The 24,898-nt window shown below is 48.5% G+C and overlaps 1 protein-coding gene across 2 annotated transcripts in view; it reads left to right on the forward strand.

Annotated features, from left to right (window-relative positions):
- The window catches only part of zmiz1a (zinc finger, MIZ-type containing 1a), a 108,949-nt gene that overhangs the window by 4,607 nt on the left and 79,444 nt on the right, over nt 1-24,898 (forward strand). For both annotated transcript variants that reach the window (XM_079730581.1, XM_079730582.1), the window contains exon 2: nt 19,134-19,247. The gene's annotated coding sequence lies outside the window, so the exon portion shown is untranslated. The remainder of the gene's footprint in view (nt 1-19,133; nt 19,248-24,898) is intronic.

Below are 24,898 nucleotides of genomic sequence, written 5' to 3' on the forward strand. Positions count from 1 at the left end.
CACTGTCAGTAACATATTTCTCCAGGAGGTTAGCATGACCTTAAAGTACGGTCCACTCCCATCTGAAAGATACTGAGTTTGATCCACGGTAATCCTTTCCCTAACACGTGTGCATCCTTGAGCAATAGGTCTCCCAAACTCAATCCCAACTTAATTACATCTATCTGATGTTCAATGTAAGTGATTTTAGATAAAACACGTCGGCTAAATGGCTAAAGAGGTAATAGTAATGGTCTCTTGGGCCCATCCAACTGTCGGCTACTTGGCCCGTGTGTGTTTTGAGGCTCTGTGACACAGTGTTTGCATAGTGCCTGAGTTCCTTGCCAGATACTCTCTGCTCCCTACCCATTGCCCAACATAGAAGAGTCTGTCTGTCTGAGTTTGAATTAGTAACTTCCTGCCTCTAATGATTTTTATTTCATTCATTTTTTTTTTTAAACGGCAACAAATGAATCCTCATAAAAAAGTTGAAACTCCTCTGTGAGTACAGGGGAAATTAGACTAAGACTTAAGAAGAAAAACCGCTGTGTTGCAATTTCTTGCAAGCGGGCGGCAGACTCGGTGGCAGATTGTGAGTAAACGCTTGGCCTTTTACAAAGCCAATAATGAATCTTAATAAACAGATAATAAACCACATGCTCTGTTGATAGTGCCGTGGCGCATGTATGTGTGTGTGTAAACACACTCTTGCCCGGTCTGCTTTATTCCCCTGCTTTACGGTATGTGTGTCCTGAATCAGGATTATTTCTCTCAGTCTTGGTGTGAGAGATGGAGAGTGATTGTGGAGATTCTCTATGAAGAACCTGGACAACGTAAATTAACTAGGATTTACTAACACAAGGACAAGCCATAGCCTTTATTTAGTCTGCTGCAAGCATTAGAGCCGGCATTGTATAATCTCCTACATTATGGACAGGAGCAGGATACTGTGGTGACTAGGGTGGTCAACAAGGCAATAGGTTCATGGTTTGAACCACATCGTCCGCAGCCCAACTTAAGCATTGTCCGCAGGCTTCCTTCAGTGAGATGCAGAACCCCTACCTGCTCCATGACGGCTCATTCAGACCTAAAACACTGGTTAAACCATTTGTTTGAACGGGGGACTTGCGTTTAAGATGGGGAGTTGGTATTCGAATGGATCAACCATACAGTCGCTCTGGATAAAATCTCGACAAAGTAATGACAATAAACTGTTATCTACCATCTTTACTTTGCATGGCAGGAGACAATGTTGCAGAAGGTTAAGTGACAGCTGTTTTAATAGTGTAGTTTGGTTAACAAATCGTATTGGACGTCTGTAGAATATAATGTTTTTTGTGAATGGGGGCTTTGTTGCGTTGAAGGGGACTGACTTGATGTAAATGATGCAGATTGTGGTTTTTGTGTCGGAATAGGGGCGGTTACCTGGCTTACTGCCTCCAAATTAGCATTGGCATTGAATTAGTGTACCTATCCATTGTAATCTTTTCCTGATCATATTTGTCTGTTGGTCCATAAACATGTGGGTGTGTGTGTTTTTTGAGGGCCAAGTTTCCCCTCCATCACCTATTTCTGAAACTAGCAGTTGGGCCAGTGGTTTCCTCATGGTTCTAAGGGCTGAGGTTGGTTTCGTTTCCCTGGCTGTGCATTGCAGATAAAGAGGCACACTGTAAACCCAACCGTAGCTATGGCTACTGCACATCAATACTCTTTCTTCCTTCTTTTTTTTTTCCGTTCTTGTTTTTGTTTGTATACGTCTTTCGTTCCTTCCATAATCTCATTATTTTATATGTGAGCGGCAAATTATCAAAACATACAAAACACAAAAATATCGCTGCAGCATAGTCCACACACCATTCCACCAGGTAACCTAGAATCTGTACTGGTTGTTTACCCTCTCTGGTCCTATTAGAGGAGGTGTTGGGTGTATACATCACTTGTTTATTTTCCACCAATTCTCCTGCTAATACCGCGATAGTTGTGCTGGTGTAGCGATGGCAGGAGATGGAAGTCGTCGTTTATCATATCGGTAATGAGAGCGCGCTAATGGTGTGTATTCCGGAGACAGCCATGATACACTGCATGGCGCTTGCCAGGGATTAGCCTCCGAACAAAGTCTGTCATTGTCTTCCCCATGCTCTTTAATTATCTGGCAAACATATTATTGGCAAAAATCAGCGTGGTGTCCGTGTTGTTATCATTTCAGATAACGCTGGGAGAGAGAGTTTGATTCAAAACCCTATAACTGGAGCAAAGGAACTGAATGATTTTGGAGCACTCTTCTACGGGGGGGCGGGGTCTACTGTGAACCTTGGGTTGTTTGTCAGGATGCCATGACCCCACCACCGCCTTACCAACTGTCAACTCTGCAAAACATGCTTGTAGACATCTAGGATCTATTGAAAATGTTCAAGATTCGAGTAAAGGGGATAACCAATATTTGATAACGGGTCCATGTTTCATGGGATGGATTGCAGCCTCTTGAGACAGTGGCTCAGAACTGTCCTTCTTTCATCGTACAACTCCTCCTCCACTCTACGGAGGAGTTGTTCCAACTGTGGTTCAGAATAGAAGAAGTGTGTGTGTGTGTGTGTGTGTGTGTGTGTGTGTGTGTGTGTGTGTGTGTGTGTGTGTGTGTGTGTGTGTGTGTGTGTGTGTGTGTGTGTGTGTGTGTGTGTGTGTGTGTGTGTGGATTAGACAGCGGTTGGTTGGGTGACACAGTTACGGCAGCAGTTAGATGTTGGAGTGGAAGTCGGATGTTGGATGTGTGTATGGTGGTGGCGACTCGGATCTGTTAATGACAGGAGTCTGTTCTTGTATCTGTCCCCTCCCCTCCCTCTACCCATCCCCACCCAGCTTGTAATTTCTCCCTGACCTCGTCTCACTCAATATCAAATCAGTGTAATTGTATTACAAGGCAAGAGGCGTGGCCCCAATCAGGTCCTCCACCCTCCATGGCCCATGCTCTGTGTGTGTGTGTGTGTGTGTGTGTGTGTGTGTGTGTGTGTGTGTGTGTTTGTGTGTGTTGCTTCTGCAGAATCACATATGTGCCATGCAGCGTGCATGAGGGAGAGAGGGAGACTAAGAGAGACTTGGGGTGAGTTCCTGCCCTCATTTTCTCAGGAATTCCTTTGTTTTTGGAAGGCAGAGAGGGAGAAACTGAATCTGTGTGTAGCCCCGGGGCCTCTGGGGGCCCGTGCTCCTGCAGAGCTCTCCCCTCACATCTCTTCTTCTGCCGCCAAAACCCCAGCTCTTTTAAAGGATGGCTCCGCTTTCAAAGCTGGGATCATCAGCCAAGGTGTTTTTCACCTTTTTCCCGAACAAGAAAGGACAAGAAAATAGGCCGTTAAAATGACCCCCACAGAAACATTTTGCTGACCATTTGACAACAGCAAGTGAATGTTCGCTATTGTCATATGTTCCGCATAACTTGGTCGTTTCTTTAAGAGTCATATAACGGATAATGGTAATCCTAATCACAATATCCATGAGTGGTTGTCGATCTTATGAAATGAGCAACATGAGGATGAAATGCATATTGAATGGAACCGTGGCTGAGGTTAACATGGCTATGCCAGGTGGATGGCAAACCATTCCGGTCCAGTAACATATACTATTCAGTCGTTTTATCGGCCAACATTGTAGGCTGCCGGATCAAACCCTGAATCATGATTGGGCTGTCACTCAGGAGATGAAAAGCCGTTGGCCGGGGAAGCACGTGTGTCATATCAAGCCAAGGAGCTTGCCAGTGCCTCACACATGGTAGCGGTACATATGATCCATACAAAACAAGATAATAGCACAAGCAATACCAAGAGAAGTAACTCGTACAGGCATGCAATCACAGAGCCTGGTCTTCTTCCAATAACATCCCAAGGTTACTTGCTATTGAATCAACTTTCATTCTCTGATTCTCCTTCACTGTCATTCTCCAGTGATATCCGAGGTTGCAAAATGAAATCACCAGAGTTATAAATATATATTTTTTTCTCTCATCCCGAACAAGCAGCTAAGTCTAATTCAACCCTGCATGTGGGGGTCATTGGAGCCGATAAACCTTCTGGTTAACGGTGCTACACTCACACAAAGGTTAAGTAAGCCCATCTCTCCTGCTCCGCCATCGCTGTTGGCCATCACTAAGTTGTTCTACTTCTTCCTTCTCCGTGTGTGTGTGTGTGTGTGTGTGTGTGTGTGTGTGTGTGTGTGTGTGTGTGTGTGTGTGTGTGTGTGTGGATTGTCTTTCACTTTAAGTAGCTAACTGCCATAAAGGAGGGAGGCCAGCACCCCCTCCCCACTTGAAGGGCTCTGGTGTTAAGCAAGGGGGGGTCGGGTGGGGGGGGGGACTGAATGGGCTTGTTGGCTGCCTCTTTTGAGCTGCCTCTATTCTCTACCTCCATAAAGAACAGGCGGGGGCGGCATGGTGGTGCTGGTGGTGGGGTTACGATGGGGGGTAGGACGAGGGGGTCTTAGTGGTGGGATCACGTGAGCGGTTATTGTGTGTTCAAACTGGTTCTCTGGTTGTCACTCGAAATCAGTTTGACTCTCTCGCTGTGGAAATCATTACAGAGGCTAAAAGCTGTGTGTGTGTGTGTGTGTGTGTGTGTGTGTGTGTGTGTGTGTGTGTGTGTGTGTGTGTGTGTGTGTGTGTGTGTGTGTGTGTGTGTGTGTGTGTGTGTGTGTGTGTGTGTGTGTGTGTGTGTGTGCGCGTGCGCATCAACAATCGTGATAATCACGTTTGTTTCTGGCCTTCCTGCTGTGTTGCTATAATTAGCCTTCTATTCTCTATCTCTCTGTCTCTCCATTTCTCTCGCTCTCTCGTGTGTGTGTGTGTGTGTGTGTGTGTGTGTGTGGGGGGGTGGGACTTCAGCAAGAGGAAGTTGAGTGGGAGAGTCATATTTTGACTCCTGCTTCATGGAGACAATGTAAAGCCTCCTGTTGCAGTCCTATCCCTCTCTGTACGATTGACTCTGAAGTGTAATGCTGTGTGTGTTTTGGTACGAGGCTTTGTTGCTGTGTGCCTGTGTGAGCCTCACACAAAGGTGTGTTTTGCCAGCATGTTAACAGCCCCTCAACAACAACTCCCTTCTAATTGGGCTCTGAGCGTCCGGGCGTTTGATGTCCCTTGTTTCGCCAGACAGGGGGGGTGGGGGTGTCTGGGAGGGACGTATGAACTTCATCATTCGGTCACTCTGTGATAGGAACAGGTCCACATGACATGCATTCCCACCAAACCGGGGCACTGTGGACTTCTGATCCAACCTCGAGAATGGGAGATCACACAGTCCCCCATGCATTGCATACCGATCTCCCCTGCGGTCTGTCGACCACGACCTATCACCAAGACCAGAAGACCACGCCCCACCTCGTGCCAAGCTCAGTCTCCCGTTACTTTCATTTTATTTCAACCTTTCCTTTTTTTTTAATGCACTAATAATCCCCTCTTTTAAACGTCCGGCGTCCTCCCTGCTCTTTTCTCCGCTCCTTATTTGTCACTTTTCCCTTTTCTCCTAGTTGCTTACCTCCTTTTGCCCTCTCAATTCCTTCTCTTTTACCTCCAGTCCTTCTTTCAAAGCCTCTTACTATTTCCTGCTTCTTCTCCTTTCACATCTTCTCCTTATTGTTTCTTCTTCTCCTTGTCTTTAACCTTCTTCTTCATCTTCTTCTTCGTCTTCGTGTGTGTGTGTGTGTGTGTGTGTGTGTGTGTGTGTGTGTGTGTGTGTGTGTGTGTGTGTGTGTGTGTGTGTGTGTGTGTGTGTGTGTGTGTGTGTGTGTGTGTGTGTGTGTGTGCGTGCGTGCCAGCGGCCACAGCTCCACCACGCCCCCTTGAGCAGACCGCCAGAGCAGACATCTGTCACACGCACACTATCCCCGATTTGATCAATCCCACCCAGGAAGCTCTGGGGTCAGGAAGAGTAGCAACAGCCAGCGCTTCACCACACACCCACGGACACGCGCGCGCACACACGCATAGACACGTGCCCACGCGCAGACAGACACGTGCCCACGGGCAGACAGACAGACAAGCTATGGCAGAAGTGACTTCACCACCTCGCTCCATCACTCTCGTTCTCTCTTTCTCTAACTCTCTGTCTCTTTCTCTATCTGTGTTGAGCGGTTGGTTGCGAGAAGCAGCATTTGGACTGAGTCAACCCGCTGGCTGGCAGGCAGGTGCCTATCTTCGTCCCTGATAAAACCATCCTCTTCTCAACCCTGCAGGCTGAAGAAAGCCGGCTGAGATGGCAGGTTTATCACCTGCGGTGTTGATCAAATCGTTGACAGTTAAACTGCTTCGTGCATTGCTCCAGGCGATGTGAGGAGAAAGGGACCTGTTTCAATAGAGGAGGGAACACATTCATTGTGTTTCTTTCAAGTATAAATAAAATGACAAACATCTTTCCTTTTGATTTTGAATTCACAAAAGTAACCAAAATCAACTTTTTCGCATGTATGTGCTGTCGGTATAAGGACAGATACAAGCTTACCTTACCGTACCCAAGTCCTACTACGTGCTATCAGACTCAAGCACTTGTTTTTCCCTCCTTCCAATAATTCAGACTTCATTGTTTAATCCACAACAGGTTATCTTGAGCAAGTTCCCTAACCCCTGCCTAAACACCCTAATGACTTGTATCTCAATTGACATTACTTGCTAAATTACGTAATGGTAAATAAACTGTGTGTGTGTTTGTGCGTGTGCGGTAAACTTTCAGGCCATACGATTTTGTAAATAAAGTGCATGTCACACGGAGTGGCTTCTGAGACTGGAGGGATCTGGTCTTATCCCTTGAAGTCAAGGCTTCAAAGCTGCGTGTGTGTGTGTGTGTGTGTGTGTGTGTGTGTGTGTGTGTGTGTGTGGGGCTCAGCTGTTTCCTGAGTGTCCATGATGTTGAGAACATCTTTCCTGTTCGACATCAACAGCGTAGGCCTTCGAGAGAGACCAGGAAAAAGTCATATAGAGAGAAATGGAGGGGAAAGATATAGCGAGAGAGACTTGGAAAGGTTATGGAGTGAGTGCCACACATATAAAGAGACATAGAGAGGGGGAGAGAGAGACAGCGACCAAGACACTTGAAGAGAGTAAAAGAGAAGGAGAGACAGACTCGGAGAGAGAGACAGCCACAAAGAGACATGGAGAGAGAGACACAGATAAAGAGACTTGGAGAGAGTCCTAGAGAAGGAGACACTGAGTCAGAGAGAGAGAGAGACGGCGTCAAAGAGACTTGGAGAGAGTGAGACACCGATAAAGTGACCTGGAGAGACAAATAAATCGAGAGTAACAAAACCTAAACGGACTGCCTGTGCATTTTTCCACCCCTCTTCCATTTCATTTTAGGACACGGACAATCTTTTTCCCATAAACGCTCATCAGAGAAAAAAAAACACTGTCCTATTTTCACACTCAGGCGGGGAACAATTGAAACAATTTGAGCCGCCATTATCCTAATGTGGCGCGATGGAAGACGAGGAGCGGAGCGAGCGGAGCGGGTCGCGCCCGCCCTTTTGATGAAGTGGCTCGTGTTAGAATGTGGCCCCTCCGCCCCTGAGGAGAGGCCCCGGCCACTCGAGGGGCTGAAGGAGGTTTTGATGGAAACCCCATGAATGATTGATAACAGGAGAGGAGCGGTTTAAAAAATCCCACCGACCCACCCGCCTGCCCACCCCTTCGTGCTCCTCGGCCATCTATTATTCAGCGCCCTCTCCCTCATATTTAGGTGCCACACGGAATATCAGTCACCATCGGGAAATCTCGGGTGGGTAATTCCTGTCAAAGGAATTAGGTTTTCTTTTTGGGGGTATCTGATGGGCAGAGCTGCTGCCTCGGGTTGTGACGGGAACAGGACAGTGTACGTACGCATGTTCCTGGGGGGGGGGGCAGGGTGGGGTCTAGTTAACGTTAGCTGGAGAGTTGGACTAAACGCTCTTATTTAGAACCAGCAACACACCACCCGTACCGCTGCTGCCTCGTACATCATCAAAGGAATGAGACGTATCTGGTGGAAGGTTAAAAAGGTAGAAAATGAATATGTATTTAATGACATGGAATTTGTTTGTTGGGCGTTTCTATTTCGGCGTGGGTTTGTTTTCATTCCGTCGCTGGCACCGACGACTCGTGTGCGTTTGTTTTTGTCGTCGTGGCCTGCACGATGCATGTCCTGTACATGTTCGGATGGCTGTATGCCACCCTGACTTAGACACACATGGGTAAATAGAGCGCATCAACTCACTACACACGCAGGCTGCGTGACTGAGTGCCGGAGTCACACACATAGCACACATGTTGGGTATAATGGTGGCGAGATTGAAGGGAGGGGGAGGTGTGTGTGTGTGTGTGTGTGCGCGCGTTGCTTTGTGGAGAGGAGCTGACAGGTGCTGTAGGGGTCCCATGACCCCCGCCCAACTGGAGAGCAAGACAGACAGGGGGGAGAGAGAGATATATACACACACACACACAGACCGAGAGAGGAGAGCTAAAGAGAGCCCGATGAGGTTAGTCCTCTGCTGTGTCTGGCACCGTTATATATAGTGGCCAGAATTTTGTTTTTAATTCTAGTGGTTGGACTATTCGGTTTGAGTCCCAGCCAAAAAGCGCTGACTTTGAACCCCAATATCTGCTACTACTTGAGCAGGATCCTTGACCCCTGGCCGTCACGTGTATCTGAATTCACTTTGGATGAATTGAAATGTCCACATCAAACTAAGCAAATAAAGGGAGGTGGTTGTCATTCAGTTTTTTTTTTTTACAGTGTTGGAAGGTATGTTTGCAACCGTTGACGGAAGTAGTGATTTATTGGCGGCCAACTGCGTGCGGTTTTGCTTGACAGCTGCGTTTCCGTCCCACCTATTCTTCCTCCTTCCTCTTCTTGGTTTCACAGTGGCTCTTACCTTCCTGCCCTCTCCGTATATTCACCCACGTTTTGGTTACAATGACTCTGTAGACGAGTTCCCGGAAGCTCTGTGTGTGCAAACGTGCGACTCAAAACGTTGAAATTGTACACGAGTCCTATTAATTTGAGGTCACGAACATAATTCAAAAAGTTGACTCTTGATAATTCGGGAACAGGTTTGAGCGCTGGTGGGCCATTTTTTTCTTTTCTTTTCTTCAACTCTGTGTCTTATCTTCCTAGTGACGATCATTGCTTCGTCACGGGGAGGGGGGGGGCGGGCAAGGGGGATAGCGTGTGCTGCCCGTCTTGTGTCAACACCGGCGTATTTACATAAGCTGTTCCAACAAAAGAAATAAATGATCCCCTTGTCCCATTGCTGTGTTTTTGGCCAAGGGCTCTGGTGGTGTTGGTGGGTGGTAGTGGTATCGCTCAACTTCAACCCCTCCCCCTCCGGATGGCGTTTCCGTAGCGCCGGCACAGCGAGTGACTCCTGGTCCGAGGGCCGCGTGATTAGATTTAGAGATGGAGATTAATGGCCACCGAGGTAATAGCACAAAGCGCATGCATTAGGAGGATGAGGAGGAGGTGGTGGTGGAGGAAGAGGGGGGGGGGGGGGCACCCACCCTGGCTGACCTTTGCCAAACAGTGATAATGATGCCCCCGTCAGATACACTCCTACTGGGGGAGTTTCCGTAGCTGCAAGGCCCCCCTGTGAGTCAGTGTGTGTGTGGGTGGGGTGGGGTGGGGTTGGGTGGTAATGGGTGTTCATTGCTATTGTAGATTCAGCATGCCATAGTATACACTCTGGTGGTCTGGCAGGTAGGAGGTCAATTTATCAGCATGGCTTCAAATATAGGCCCTGTCTTACACACATGCATGCACACATGCTCTCTCAATTCAACTCCATTCAGGTGGCTGTTTTAGCAGGACATGAACATTAGGTGTTGCCAAAGCAATAAATAAATCAAGTCACTCATAATCATACAATGCACACAAAAGGCAATGACACGTGCACACCCACACATACACCCATGCGTCCCGTCGCACCAATGCTGCGTTCTGTTACCACTAGAAGTGAACCTGGCCTGGGCGGCGGCCTCTGCATCAAGTTATTAGGCCTCTTTGGCTGCCACTGATAAGACCCTAAACACACACACACACACACACACACACACACACACACACACACACACACACACACACACACACACACACACACACACACACACACACACACACACACACACACACACACACACACACAAGAGAGAGAGAGCCTGGCTGAGGTGGGCGGGATTATGCCACCAGTTCTGCTGATTCCATTCTTTACGTTATCCTCCCCAGTCACATTTCCTCCACCTGAATGTCTTGGCCGGCGTTGTAGGAGCAGGGATGCGCTGTGTACGCCTGTGCACAGGCGGTGATGCACGTGCGAAGAATTGCGCCGGGATGTATGGAAGGAAGGATGTGCTCAGATGAGAAGGCGAGCAGGCATGGACGGACACACACACACACACACACACGCGCGCGCATGTTGAGGCATGAACTCAAGCACACACACACACACAGAGGGATACGGACACCAACATACACATGCATGGGCGTTTTCTCACAGAGGTTTATGAGGACAATCACCCCGTTATGAATACGAATGAGACACACACTCACACTCCAACTGGTGTTTCTCCTCTTCTTGTCCTTGCCCTCTGCTCTCCCTCCTCCAGCTCTCTCTTCCTCCACCTCTCCATCATCCCTCTCTCCCCTGCCTGCTCCCCCCTGGTTTTCAAGTAGCACTGGGCTCTCTGTCTCTGTCCGTCTCTCCGTCTCTCTGTGTCTGTCTCTGTGTCTCTCTGTAACAGCCTCCCTCTCTCTGGGTCTCTGTCCGTCTCCCCCTCTCTCTCTCTGTCTGAGTGATGCTGATGGAGGCGGGATGGAGCCCTAATCCACTCTGTGCCATTAGAGGGAATCTAACCACCTCTTGCTTCTTTCCTCATCTCCTGCCCTCCTCTCCTCTCCTTCTCTCCTCTCCTTCTCCCCTTTCCTCCCCCTGTCCTCCAGCGCCACACTCATCGAGACCACCTGAAATCACCCCGCGCACGTACACACCGTAATAATGACACAAAACACTGTAATAATCTTAGAGGGGCGTGGGAGATGCGCGCGCACACACACACACACACACACACACACACACACACACACACACACACACACACACACACACACACACACACACACACACACACACACACACACACACACACTAGGGGAGGTTAGAATTTGTGGGGGCAGAGAGATTTTTATTATTTTATAATTTACTAAGTTATTATGTTTTAATATGCTTTTGTCGTACAGATATTAGTTTTTGTCATGCCAATAAAGCACTTACAATTCAAATTGAATTGGGAGGGAGGGAGGGAGGGAGGGGGGGAGTGAGTGAGTGCGCGAGAGAGAGAATCTCGTCTCCTCTCTGCTACCAATCTGAGATTATTGATTCTGGTTATATAGGGAGAAGAAGAAGCAGAATCGAGATGCAGAGCGACAGAGAAGTGGTCCATAGCCTAGTGAAAGAATTCAATAGAAAAACACCATAATACAAACAAAAGCTCCTATATTTCTGGGGCTAGCTGGTGATTTTTTTTCTTTTCGGAAGGGGGATTGCGTTTCCCAGAAGAGGCTTCTGGGAAACGCAGAAACACAAAGAGAGCCCTGTGGAGTGTCGAGTGCCGAGCGCAGTTGTTTGGAGTTAAAACTAAGGAGACACAGTCGTGGTCTGAGGTCTGAAATATGCGGCCGATTGCATGCGCCCTGCGGTTTTCCTAATGTGTCAACAACAGCAATGTCAGATAGCGGACCCTTTCAGAACCCCCTGTTGACATGTTTATATTTAGCATGTTAATTCCAATAGTGCTAAAAATGGCCGCCTTGCGGTTGGGTGACTGCTGCTGTTATGTGACCACCTCTTTGTCTGGGCGCTGTGAGTGCTCTTTGCCACCTCACGCTGCACAATGTGTGGGTCTGGAGACAGACAGCCACATGGGGGGCCGCTGAGCCCAGCCCCGGGCGCTGGTCACTGACTCAATGATTAGGTCACTGCTCGGGCCAAGCAGAGAGATGGAGAGAGCATGGACACACTTCCCTCCGCTTCTCCTGACTTCCTTCCTTGATTCTCTTCTCATCTCTTCCTTTCTCTTATTTATTTCCTCCTTCACTTTTCTTAAAGTCTCTCATCATTTATATTCTCCTCCTCCTCCTCCTTCTCCTCACTGTTCCTTTCTCTCCTCCTCTCCCCTCTTCTGGCCACTCCTCTCTTCTCTCTCATTCTCTCCTCTATACTCCTCTCCCCCTGTCTCAGCCACTAGTTGAGTTCCACTGTTAGCAGTGGCATTGAGCTCCATGGCTCTTTCAGCGGAGCTGTGGCTAGCCTTGACGATTGAGCGCGGAAAGCTAACGCGAATGCCGTCGTAACTCGCCTCTGTGAGTCAGAAAGCCACGGTCACTGGGGGACGTCAGCGCTGACATTTGTCAGCGACATGACTCAGAATTGATGGCTCTTTATTTATAAACAGTCCCAGCAAGGCCAATGGGAAATCATGTGTGACGGATTGATTTGTGTTTAGCACCTCTCCAGCACTTGTGACCCTCTAATAGACTCTCTCTCCCCCTCTTCTGTGCCACATTTGGGAGTCTTCAAGCATCTGAAAGGTCTCCAAATGATTTTGGGTGTTGATGCACAAATCCTGTGCCCCTCACAGCCGGCGTTGGCTGCAAGGTGTCGTCCTTGGTAAAACATCATCAGCGTTTAACACACGCGCCGGGGCTTTTAAAATGTTATGAAGTTTTAATTTCCGTGGGATGAGTGCCCGTGCCCTTTCAGTCTGAACCCTAACAGGTTTTGTCTATTTCACAGAGCGGAATAAAAGGTGGCGTTGCGACTGGCTCTACAGTTCACAGCTGGTTGTCGGGTCAACCAGATGAGAGTACCTCTCTCTCCTGCTCTCTCTTTCTCTCTGCTCTCGTATCTCTACCCTCCCGACTATCCAACAGGTGTGTCTTTTCTTTCAGCTTTCACCACCAGCATTGCCGGTCTAGCTAGCCACGACAGGCCTTGATTGCATTCTTTAGCCATGCCAACACACACACACACACACACACACACACACACACACACACACACACACACACACACACACACACACACACACACACAGACACACACATCATATCTCCCCCCCCCCCCCCTGCCACACACACACTCAAACCGGCACGCATTTACCCCTTTGAAGTCGCAATCTTAGAAGAAACACAGAGCCATCGCTGGGATTAGCTCAAATGTCTTCAGTATTGTCAACAGCCTCGGCCTGGCCCCTGAATCTGAGTACTAGACTGCGACGGCCAGACCTGACAGACACTTCTGCCCCACAGTAGATCAGCATTATAGGCATGAACAGGACCGCCTTGAAAACAAACGAAGCAAAGTTATGTATGTATGTATGTATGTATGTATGTATGTATGTATGTATGTATGTATGTATGTTACATACGCACATATATACATTTCTATGAGGGCAATATACATAGACCATGCAAGACTAATACGTTGTATAAAACAGCTTGAAACATAGACATAGACAATCTCCCTGTTTGAAGTGGATGGTAATGATCAAAGGGGGATGACATCGTTCTCCTCCCACCTCCCCCTCCCCCCTTTGGCCTGGGCGGTGTGTACCGCTCCAGATAATAATAGGTAATGACACGACGGGTCATGAGGTAACGTTTGACTGTCTCCCTGGCATTTGCTGGAATGTTATAGAGATCATTAGGGTGAACACGCACACAGATGAACACGCGCCAATACAGACACACGCACACAAACAGTCAAACGCACTCACACACACTTATAGACACACGCAGGTGAACATGCGCAAATACAGACACACGCGCACACACACACACACACACACACACACCACACACTTGTAGACATGCACACACACAGAACCAAACGCAAACGCACACATACACACACACGGGCACACACACACACTTATAGACACGCACACACATACTGGCACAAACACACACATAAGAACACACATTAACAAACACACACAAAGTTTGACACAGACACATAGACGTACAAACGCAAACCGTAGATTCACACACACAATACAACGAAAAGGAACGACACAACTGAAAAAGAGTGTTTTCAGACACACACAAACGCACGCTCTCGGGAGAGAACAAAAAAAAGGATGTGGTCTGTGTAACCATATCAAGATGTTACGGTCAGAAGTTTTCCTTAGTAGGGCTTAAGGGCTTGAACCGTCATTCAAATAGGTATATCTCAAACACTTTTTCAGGCTAACCAACAGCAGAGAAGTGTGTTTTTTGGCTGCATTTGTGCGTGTGTGCCTGCAACCCGCCAACCTTCACCTCTCTTTGTGGCCTTTTTCCATGGGTGATAGCAGGGTGACGTGGGGTTTGGGGGGAAGGGTAGGGGGGGGGTCCACTGGGTACAGTAGGGGGTGGGGTGGGCAGGCAGGGCAGCTGGGAAAAACGAATCCCAGCCAAAAACGGAAAATCTTGTTTTAGATGTGGGCTACAGATTCAGGACTGGACTTGCGTCAGCGTGTGTGTGTGTGTGCCCGGCCCCCTGGCAGACTCCCAGCCTGGTGGTGGTGGAGGAGGTAGGGGCCCCAACGGGAGGCCCCCGCCCCCCAAACACACACAGTTGCCTTACAGCCAGCCAGCACACATGCTACGCCCTCATTTCTTATTCATGTGTATAGTGAACGATCCGTCTGAATAAAACACAGCTACACTGGCTCAGTGTTGACATTTAGAGCGGAGGAAATAACACATGATGGTATCTGTAAAGGGTGAATACCACAGAGGGAGAGCGAGACCGATAGGTGGAGAGATAGAGAGGGGAAGAGCGAGGGAGATAGAAAGACACAGGGTGGAGAGAAATAGGCAAAAAGATGGAGAGATCAAAAGGGAGAGAGGGAGCTGGAGAGAGAAACTGAGGTATAGAGGGGGAGAGAATTGGGTAAAGAGGGAGGGGGTAGAGACTAGAAAGGGGGAGATGGAGGGAGAAAAGAAGGGAGAGAAATGGGCAAAGGGAGGGAAGGCGGGAGGGAGAGGAAAGGGAAACACTTGACCTGTTTGTTTGGGGAAAATAATTGTATTCCTCTGCTAATTTCCTCCAGATAAGCATCTGACAGCTCATAGTAAAGTGTTTTATCTCAGCCAGAGGGATGGGCTCCCCCCCAACCCCTGTTTTTGTGCAGCCATCGATCCCCGCACCAGCACATACGCACGCTCTATGGCTTTTAAAAGCATATTTTATTTTATTTGCATAGCGATAATCAATGACACTTTTAGGAGCTTGGCACCCGAACCAAGCCCCTCTCCCCCGACCGCTCCCTGGTTCCCGCTCTTTTCTCCACACCCCAGATTAACTGCTGTTTGCACTGCGCTGCTGGAGCCATCGATTTTTACTGCTTTCTCTCGCTCTCACTCTCTATTTCTCTCTCTTTCTATTTCCGTCTCTCTCTCTGTCTGTCTCTCTCTCTCCATCTCTCTCTCTATGCCCAATCTGCAGCGATTTACAGTGTACATGTTTCATTTTCTCATTAAGGTGTGTGTTTTTCAAATGCACTTGATGCGTTTGCATGTGCGCATGTGTGCGTGTGCGTCATAGCGTGAACACGCGGGAAAGGCTTGGAAGAATGTGAGAAATGTGTCACATGATAACCGCTGGCTCTCAAATGACTTGTTTTGTTATTGCCGAAATGTTGAGCAAACGACCGTATCCCATCCACTCTTAAGTGGGGAGAGATTGCTCAACAAGTATCTCTATCATGTGGTGATTCAGGGTGAAAAGTAAAACCCTGACCACTTTCCCCTTGAGTCGGCCTCCACTGAAAACCAGAGCAGGAGACGGTCTCGTTGACTTTCTTTTTAACCCTGTTTCCAGAGGAGTAAGCGTGCCGTACCGTTCCAGGATGAGACGGCTAAGCGGGGGGCTTTAATGTGGGAACGTCAGCCCTTGAAAGACAGAGGATTCCCCTCCCTTTAGAAACCCTAAGTAAACGCCATGGACTTAAAGGGGCTTTTTTTTTTTTAACCAACCGTTGAGCTCAGAGCCTCAGTCACACAACTCGCTATTTGAATCTCACTAAAGACTCGACGGCGGAGGAAATGAGTGTTGTCTTAGTCACCGAACAAGCATATCATCAGACATGATTGCCCGGGTTTAAATGTTAGGGGGGTAAACGTAAATACCGGGATCGCTCGGAGCCACCACTCTGCAGAAATGTGCATTCATAACGGGGTTAGATATTTTGAAGTCTTTGGAGGCATCTAGGTCCACACATACACACACACACACACATTCTCAACACTCACACACAGAGTAGTACTTAAGACGTCATGGGTACCGACGGCAACCTCATTCAACACGATTAGGCTCTTTGAGGATATTGGAGATGAAAGAATTTTTCGCTGCTCCTGACAGGAAGGCAAGTCTAGCGAAGTTATGAATCTGAATGTGGAGCTCTTAGCTCCTTCCAACCGCAATATCCCATGCACATTAATCTCTCTCTCTCTCGCTCTCTCTCTCTCTCTCTCTCTCTCTCTCTCTCTCTCTCTCTCTCTCTCTCTCTCTCTCTCTCTCTCTCTCTCTCTCTCTCTCTCTCTCTCTCTCTCTCTCTCTCTCTCTCTCTCTCTCTCTCTCTCAGCAATTTCCTTCCCAGTTGCGTATCTTCTTCTGAGCGATATTATGAGTCCGACTGGATCCAACAGACGCTCTCGCCGACTGCACTTATTTGTGACTAAATGTTTGCGTTTTTCAATGACTGTGCTCAATATGCGAGATGCACTCCAAATATGTCTCCAGTATGCAGAAGAGGAAGCAGCACTATGCGCTTCTCCATGCGTCGCTCCATCTGTGGCTAAGGCTGTTCACCGTCTGAAGAAACATTTATTAATATTGTCCTGATATTGCTTTTTAGATCTACTTCAGATATAAAAACACGGATCTACTTCAGATATGAAGAACTACGCAAAGAAAAACATACAAACTTTAGATTCGCAGACAGACTAGACTTTGAGGCCTTGGTTATCATATAGTGAAAATAATATCAATAAGGAACTCATATTTTTCCTCAGTTTTCCTTTTTCCTTTACATTTTAGTTCCACAGACTCCTGTTGCTTTGTGTGCTGGCAAAATAAATTTGTCTTAAAATCATGACATGCAATCGTAGCCACGACAGGCCTTGATTGCTTTCTTTAGCCATGCCAACACACACACACACACACACACACACACACACACACACACACACACACACACACACTCGGTGCATTAAGGGGATCCACTGGTGCGTGTTATGGTGGGGTAATGGTGAGCTAATAGGCTTACCTGTCAGCATTCTACACGACATCACTCCTGTAAATCAGACCACTCTGACACACCTGCTCTGTAGCCTGCGTATATTTATGGCCTTCCCCCCCCCCCCCCCTCCTACCTCTCCCCTGCTTCTCCCTCTTGGCCGCCTTCCAAAGTCAACCCCTCTTCCCCAAGCAGGGGCCTCCCCTCCCTCCCTGATCCCTCCTCCTCCTCCTCCTCCTCCTCCTCCTCCTCCTTGTGGACTCAATGAAAGGGGGCAGGTGTTAGCATGGATCTGGAGGGGAGCGGAGGGTGGGTGCGCTGGGGGGGGCGGGGGTAGAGGGCCAGCCGTCTTGCTTGTGTGCCCGTCTGAAGGCTTGTAAACCCCTTCATTGCCTATTTACATTGGACAGAGAGGGAGGGAGGGGCCGGGGGAAAAGTGAGGAAGAGGGAGGGAGAGTGAGAGAGGAGAGTGAATGAGAGGCTGAGGGAGGGAGGGAGGGAGAGGGGGAAAAGTGAGGAAGAGGGAGGGAGGGTGAGAGAGGAGAGTGAATGAGAGGCTGAGGGAGGGAGGGAGGGTGAGAGAGGAGAGTGAATGAGAGGCTGAGGGAGGGAGGGAGAGGGGGAAAGTGAGGAAGAGGGAGGGAGGGAGGGTGAGAGGAGAGGGAATGAGAGACTGAGGGAGGGAGAGAGGGGGAAAGTGAGGAAGAGGGAGGGAGGGAGGGTGAGAGGAGAGGGAATGAGAGACTGAGGGAGGGAGAGGGGGAAAGTGAGGAAGAGGGAGGGAGGGCGGGAAAGAGGGAATTGGACAGAGAAGGAAAAGGAGGGAGGGAGAGAGAGAGAGAGAGAGAGAGACTGGGGGTTTTGAGGTGGTTATGTTGGCGCGCTAAAGCAGAGTGGGTCTCTATACTGGGGCTGGGTTCTAAAGCAGAGTGGGTCTCTATACTGGGGCTGGGTTCTAAAGCAGAGTGGGTCTCTATACTGGGGCTGGGTTCTAAAGCAGAGTGGGTCTCTATACTGGGGCTGGGTTCTAAAGCAGAGTGGGTCTCTATACTGGGGCTGGGTTCTAAAGCAGAGTGGGTCTCTATACTGGGGCTCTGTTCTAAAGCAGAGTGGGTCTCTATACTGGGGCTGGGTTCTAAAGCAGAGCGGGTCTCTATACTGGGGCTGGTTCTTGGCTCTGTGCTGGTCGTTAGGCCCCGTACCAGTGAGAGGTGGGGTGAGGGGGAAGAGTAGAAGGTGTGTGTGTGTGTGTGTGTGTGTGTGTGTGTGTGTGTGTGTGTGTGTGTGTGTGTGTGTGTGTGTGTGTGATGGAGTCCTGAACAGGACTGGCCAAGCGATAACCTCTGGGAAGGACGTTGATCCTTCCTGTGTGTGTACGTGTGTACACATTGCAGTGTAACAGAGTGCAACCCGATTGGCCGGTCTGTTGGTTTTCAGGAAAGGTTAGCTGCTAGAGTAAATGGCCAGCCTAGCATTTTTTTTTTCTCTCTTCCTTTTTCACTCTTTTCTTTTTTTTGCCTTTTTCCGCTGGCGTTTCCCAGGGGTTGGGTATTATTTCACAATGATATATTAATCATCTGTCCTGAAAAAGACCCCCTATCCCCTGTAGTACAACTGCAGGACCGTGACTGATTTATTTTGTGTGTGTTTTTTTTTTTTTGCGTGTGTGGTATGGCCAAGAAAGCGGGCCGGACTCGTCGAGTAGGAGCGAGACGTGGCGTGTAGGGCCACGGGTCGGAGTCGAAAAACCCCGGGTCGCGCCCAGATATCTCGTCGTCCGGGTGATTAATGCACCCGCGGGGAGGGTGGAGTCAGTCGCCGCGGCTGATTTATATTCACCGTTTAGTCTTTCTGTTTGTTCTCCTTTCAGACGGCTTCCTGCGAGAGGGCGAGGGAGAGACCCACCCACCGTGAATACATGGAGGGGCGGGGGAGGGGGTGGTGACCACAGCGGCAGTGCGGCAGGGGGTCCACGTTCACGCAGGTAGGGAGACCCTTGCGCTCATGTCATGTCTCTGTTTTTTTTTTTTTTCGTTTCGATAGCTCTGGACGGGGGGGCTTGAGCAGGGAAGGGGGGGTCATTTGGTTGATGATGAAAATGACCCATGATGCCTTTCGTCCATGGGCCCGCATTGAGGATGCCCGGGTCATGACCTCTGTGCGTTTCCTCTCGTCTTTATTTCGTCAATTAAATCCCCGGTCCTCTCGAAAGAAGGGTCACATACCCACCCGCTCCACGGAATCTCTTGATCTCGTGACCTATCCTTCCTTCCTCTGTTGTATCGTCGTCGTTACGATCAATTAGAACATATTGAAACCTTCTCGGGTGTCAATTAATGAATTAATTAATTAATCCACATCTCTTGATTAACCATGCATTAGTCAAGAATGGGAAATTATTAAAAAGGGGGATGATAATCAGTGTTCAGCATCACGGCTGGAGTTGACAGGTGGGTGGTATTGAATGTAAAGATCACATGACCACGTCAATCCCCGATCTAAAAGTAGAACCCGCCCCTCCCACAACCCAACCCCCTGCTCAGTGTAGCCAACATCTGATTGGCTCCCCACACATCAAGAGTCTATCTTCAACCTTTGACCTCTCCTCCTACATCCACCTCTCCTCTTCCTCCCCCCCACCTCTCTTCTACCCTCCCCTGCCCCCATCGCTGCTGTCATCCCTACCAGGGATTAAGAACAGGGGGTTGGCGGGGGGGGGGGGGGGAGAAATCAGGATGAGTCTAAATAAATGAATAAAAGTGCATGATAATCTTAGTGTGTGTGTGTGTGTGTGTGTGTGTGTGTGAGAGAGCAGTGCAGATGCTTGTGAAACATCTGCCCCACACACACACACACACACACACACACACACACACACACACACACACACACACACACACACACACACACACACACACACACACACACACACACACACACACACACACAGTGTGAGAGAAAGGAGGGATCAGCCAGAGCGATTAGCACACGGACGTCAGGCCGTGGCAGACGACAGAGCTGCAGAATGTGACAGCACATGAGTGCAGACACATGAACATATTGCCCCCTCCTCGCTTGTTTATCCTACTGCTGGCATCCCATAAACCCGGCTCTATATCGGTGGACTGAGGTCTGCCACTCATTCGCTTTCTCTTCTCTGTGTGTCTCGTTCTCCTGCTGTCTTTCTGTGTCTCTCTGCCTCTAGTTCTCTCTCCGTCTCTTTTAAGACTTCAAACGATTTCAATTCTATTCATTTATTTGCTTTGTTGGCCATGCCAAAGCATAAGAAACATAACAATGGAATATACACAAAACAAAAGTCATCTTGAATAAAATGATGCATCGTCAAACATGCTCTCTCTCTCTCTCGCTCTCTCGATCGCTCTGTCTCTCTGTAGCTCTGTCTCTCTCCCCGAAACATGGTCAGAACATGCAGCCGCAGTTAAACAGACCTGTTTGCAGTCAGAACGTATCACTTGGTGGTCTGGCTAGTTTTGAGTGGTGGGTCGACGTGTGAATAATCCCAAAGCCATTGTTTTATAACAGGGGCTGAGTTCTCCTATAAAGCTTTTCTTACATTTGCAAACGTGCAGGAGGCATACGGTTCCCTGCCCACCCGGATTCATTTTCAACCATCCATGTCTGCCGAGGTGAACCCGAATGATCTCCGAGCCGAAGTCCCAGGGAGGGGGAAGGTGATGGAGAGAGGGAGTGAGGGGGTGGGGGGAGGGAGTGTCAGAGAGATGGTCGTTGAATTGGCACGAGGATGCTGAATCGGCAGGTCTGAGCCGGTGCCACACGGCATTCACCCGACAAAGGGGAGAGTTCCAGTTCTCACGGATTATTTTACACCACAGGAATTATCTTCCCCTTCCAGCACCGCTCTCTTACCATTCCCATTCGTCTCCTGCTTCCTTTTATTCCTCACTTCTGTATTAACATTAACCCCCCTTCTCTTTCTCTTTCTCTCCCTCTATCATTCCTTCTCTTCTCTTATTTCCCCTTTCCCTCTCTCATCCCCTCCACCCTTTCTCTCTCTCACTCTGTGTCTGTGTCTTTCTGTTTGTTTCTCTCCCGCTCCGTCTCTCTCTCTCTCTCTCTCTCTCTTTCTCTCTCTCTCCCCCCCCCGCCCCTTTCTCTCCCATGCCTGTTAAGTTTACTTGAATTCATTGTTTATGTGGTGGAGCAAAAGGAAAACGGTTCATTACAATTGCCAGCCTCTATCTCGTTTCATCTGTGTGTACAACACTGCCATATGTGTATACACCACGTGTGTGTGTGTGTGTGTGTGTGTGTGTGTGTGTGTGCATGCACACACACATCTGTATGTCTGTCTGTCTGTCGGTGTAGGTTGGTGGGGACACACAGAGACATAGAGAGAGTGTGAGTCTCTGCGTTCAATGGGTTCCTCAAACCCACAAGAGGCGGCGAGAAGGCATTGCGAGAACATTAAAATGTTTTATTTTATTTTCCCTGGCTGTGCGTGTGTTGTGGTCTCTTTCATGCGGACCTCTCTCTTCTCCTCCCTCCTCTCCTCTCTTTCACTCTCTCTCTCTACACTCACCCTCTCTCTCGCTCGCTCACTCGCTCGCTCTCGTGTACACAGACTAGCGTTTTTCTTTTTCTTTCAAGCGCCCCGCACAAAGCATCTCTCACAGGAGACAGCAGGGGAATCAAGCGACGTGAGTGGGAGGATGAGAGGCCACACAGTCCTCTTCCTCCTCCTCCTCTAACTCAGGTACTGTTTTGGTGCAGGTTACGTCATGGTTTGCATCCTTCTCTGTAGCCGACATGGCCTGTAGGCCACCTGTACACTTGGGAGAATCCTTAAACAGAACAACACACCTCCGACAACAACTCTGCATCGGATAGCGCGCTCCGCCGCAAGAGCTCTTTTTAGTTATCAGGGAAACCTTGCCGGGGCTCTGGCTTCTGCTGCTGTAGTGTCATCTCCGACATACTGATGTGTTGAAGCAGGAGTTCTCAATTGAATATAGATTTGATTTGAATACGTTATTGTTCGTGCACAGTGACAGAAAATGCCGCTTGAGATTGAAGTTATTTTCTGAAGTGCAGTGAGGTGAAGTACAATAAAGGACTCCGCATTTCATTTTTTTTGTTAAGGATGAGTGAGAGTAAAGGGTGTAGTGTGTGTGTACATATTTATATATTATATATCTCTCATTGCATATAAACACTTCACATACAGACCCTCCTCAGGAAGAGTCGTTTATTCATTCAAGCCACGACACAAATAAAATCTCCCTGCACCTGATAGACACTGGAGTCTTGTTCACGGAGTGCGTCACCCCTGAGGGCTGGGAGATTCTCACGCAAAGGCCCGAACGATGGCGTCACTCCCAACGCCACGTCGCAAACACTCGGCCCATCAACGCAAACCCGCTGCGTCTCCTCGCGGCTCCCGTAGAAACCCTCACGCCCCGGCGACGTTGCGTGACTCGCATCATTGATTTAATCTCGGGAATGATGTCAGGCCTGCGGGATCCATCTTTTATTTTCCTTGGCTCGCACCGTGACATCATCCATCACCGGCCGCGGCCCGACGTTGTCAATTATGGCGAGGAAAACAAGCGTGTTAGGGGCCTGAGTGGGGCCACGTTGGCGGTTGTGACACGGCTGTGTTACACGATTACACAACCTGTTGGTCGCCTGCTGCCCGTCAGCCTGTCAGCCGCGGCTGATGAATGGCTGTAATCGGGCGGGTCGTCACAACATCGCGGTGTGTAGGTGTACGCAGTCGCACACACACGCACACACATGGACGCCGGTACGCCTATTAGGGCAAGCTAAACGAGCAGACACACAGGCACACGACGTGCTGATGCACATACGAGCGCACGTCAACGTGCACCTCACATGTGTGTGTGTGTGTATACGAATGCTCATTGTACAGACGCATACGTACATGTGTACCGCCGGCACCGCCGACAGCACATGTAAACACACACACACACACACACACACACACACACACACACACACACACACACACACACACACACACACACACACACACACACACACACACACACACACACACACACACACACACTGTCTGCATAGTACTCAAACCTGGTCTCCATTGCCAACATGGAAGAAGTAAAAGAAAACCAATAATTTATTTTGAACGATATCCTGTCTGTCGTGGAAGGATTCCTATTAGCCATCAGCTCCTCCTGATTAAAGGAAAGGACAACAAGAAGAAGAGAAAAAAAATCTCAAACAAAACGAGAGGAGGTCTGGACTAAAGGGGGAGAAGTAAAGAGTTTATAAGAATGAGGTTTCCATTACGCCCGACATGTGTTTTTTGTTTAGATGCTCGCCCATCTGTGGCCAATTTGCTTCAACGGGGAGATGAAGAATGCAGGCAACTCTCGCTAAAGTAGAAGAACAATAAGAGGCAGATGCTGGCTGAGAGTGGAGAGAGCCCTCACTCGCCCAGAGAGAGAGGAAGAGAGATTGATTCTTGCTCTACTTGGGTAGATAGTATGTGAAGTGTACGAAGCTGGGGCTGATTACCCCTCTATCTCTCTCTCTCACCCAGTCAGAAGACACGCCATCCCAGGCCCTCACCAACCACTCAACGCTCGCTCTTAACAAACACATCTGATTCTCCTAGAGAGGGCGTTTACTAAGGAGGGCTTACAATTAGATCCCTCCCAAAGTTGTTTTCAAGTGAGTTGTCCTCCAGAGAGCACCTCTCTCTCCCTCTCCATGGATAGATAGATATACAATTTTCAAAATGTGTTTTCTTGAATTGAATGACACACAGTCCTGTTAGGTATTTGTTATCATTTGTTCTGCGGTTGTCTTGCTCTGAAGGAGAATTAAGTGTTTTTTCTTCAGGAGTGTTCTGTGCAGTTGCAGAACCTGTGGTCCTTCTTTGTGGAGCTGTTTTCCTCTGTCGGTTAACCTGTAGGGTACCATATGTACTGTGCTGTTTTGCAGCTCCTTATTTTGCCGTGATATACCAATCGGACCAAATGACCCTCTATGGGTGGAGCCAATTGGTATTGCAGACTTTTGATGGGTCATACTCGATCTTTTAAACATTCTGTGACCAGCCTAGATGTAACTGTTTGCCTTTGAATATCTCGACTTAATACGATCCAAGAAGAGTCTTTCAAAAGCTTGTGATCTTGCATGCCTTCACAGCATCACCACGCCCTCGGTTTGGTCTGGTATGGACAGTAGCTGGGCATCCTTGCAAAGAGATCTTGTGGCTGTGGGTGCTAGTGGTGGGGGTTATACACATTGATTTTCCTCCACTGTTTCCTCAGAACTGGGAGGCATGGAAAGTGAAACTGAGAAAAGTTAGAGAGAACTAAAACAAAAGAAACGGAAGAATCAACGCTACAAAAGTCATAACAGAAGCTGCTCAAACAGTTCCCTGAAACAAGCTGACTCGATTATTAACTTACGGGGAGAACTTTGTCGAGAACGTTATTCCTGACTTTATTAGTAATGGATTTCCCGCCACTGGTTGTACGAAACGTTAAAAGATGAATTAATAATGTAAGCAATATCGCTTTGATATATATTTTTAAGAATGTTCTATCGTTTCACAAAATAAGTAACAAAAAGTCACAGAGCAGCTTTATTAATGCTTTATAA

The sequence above is a fragment of the Pollachius pollachius genome (genome assembly GCF_949987615.1).
Source record: "Pollachius pollachius genome assembly, chromosome: 2".
NCBI lineage: Eukaryota > Metazoa > Chordata > Actinopteri > Gadiformes > Gadidae > Pollachius > Pollachius pollachius.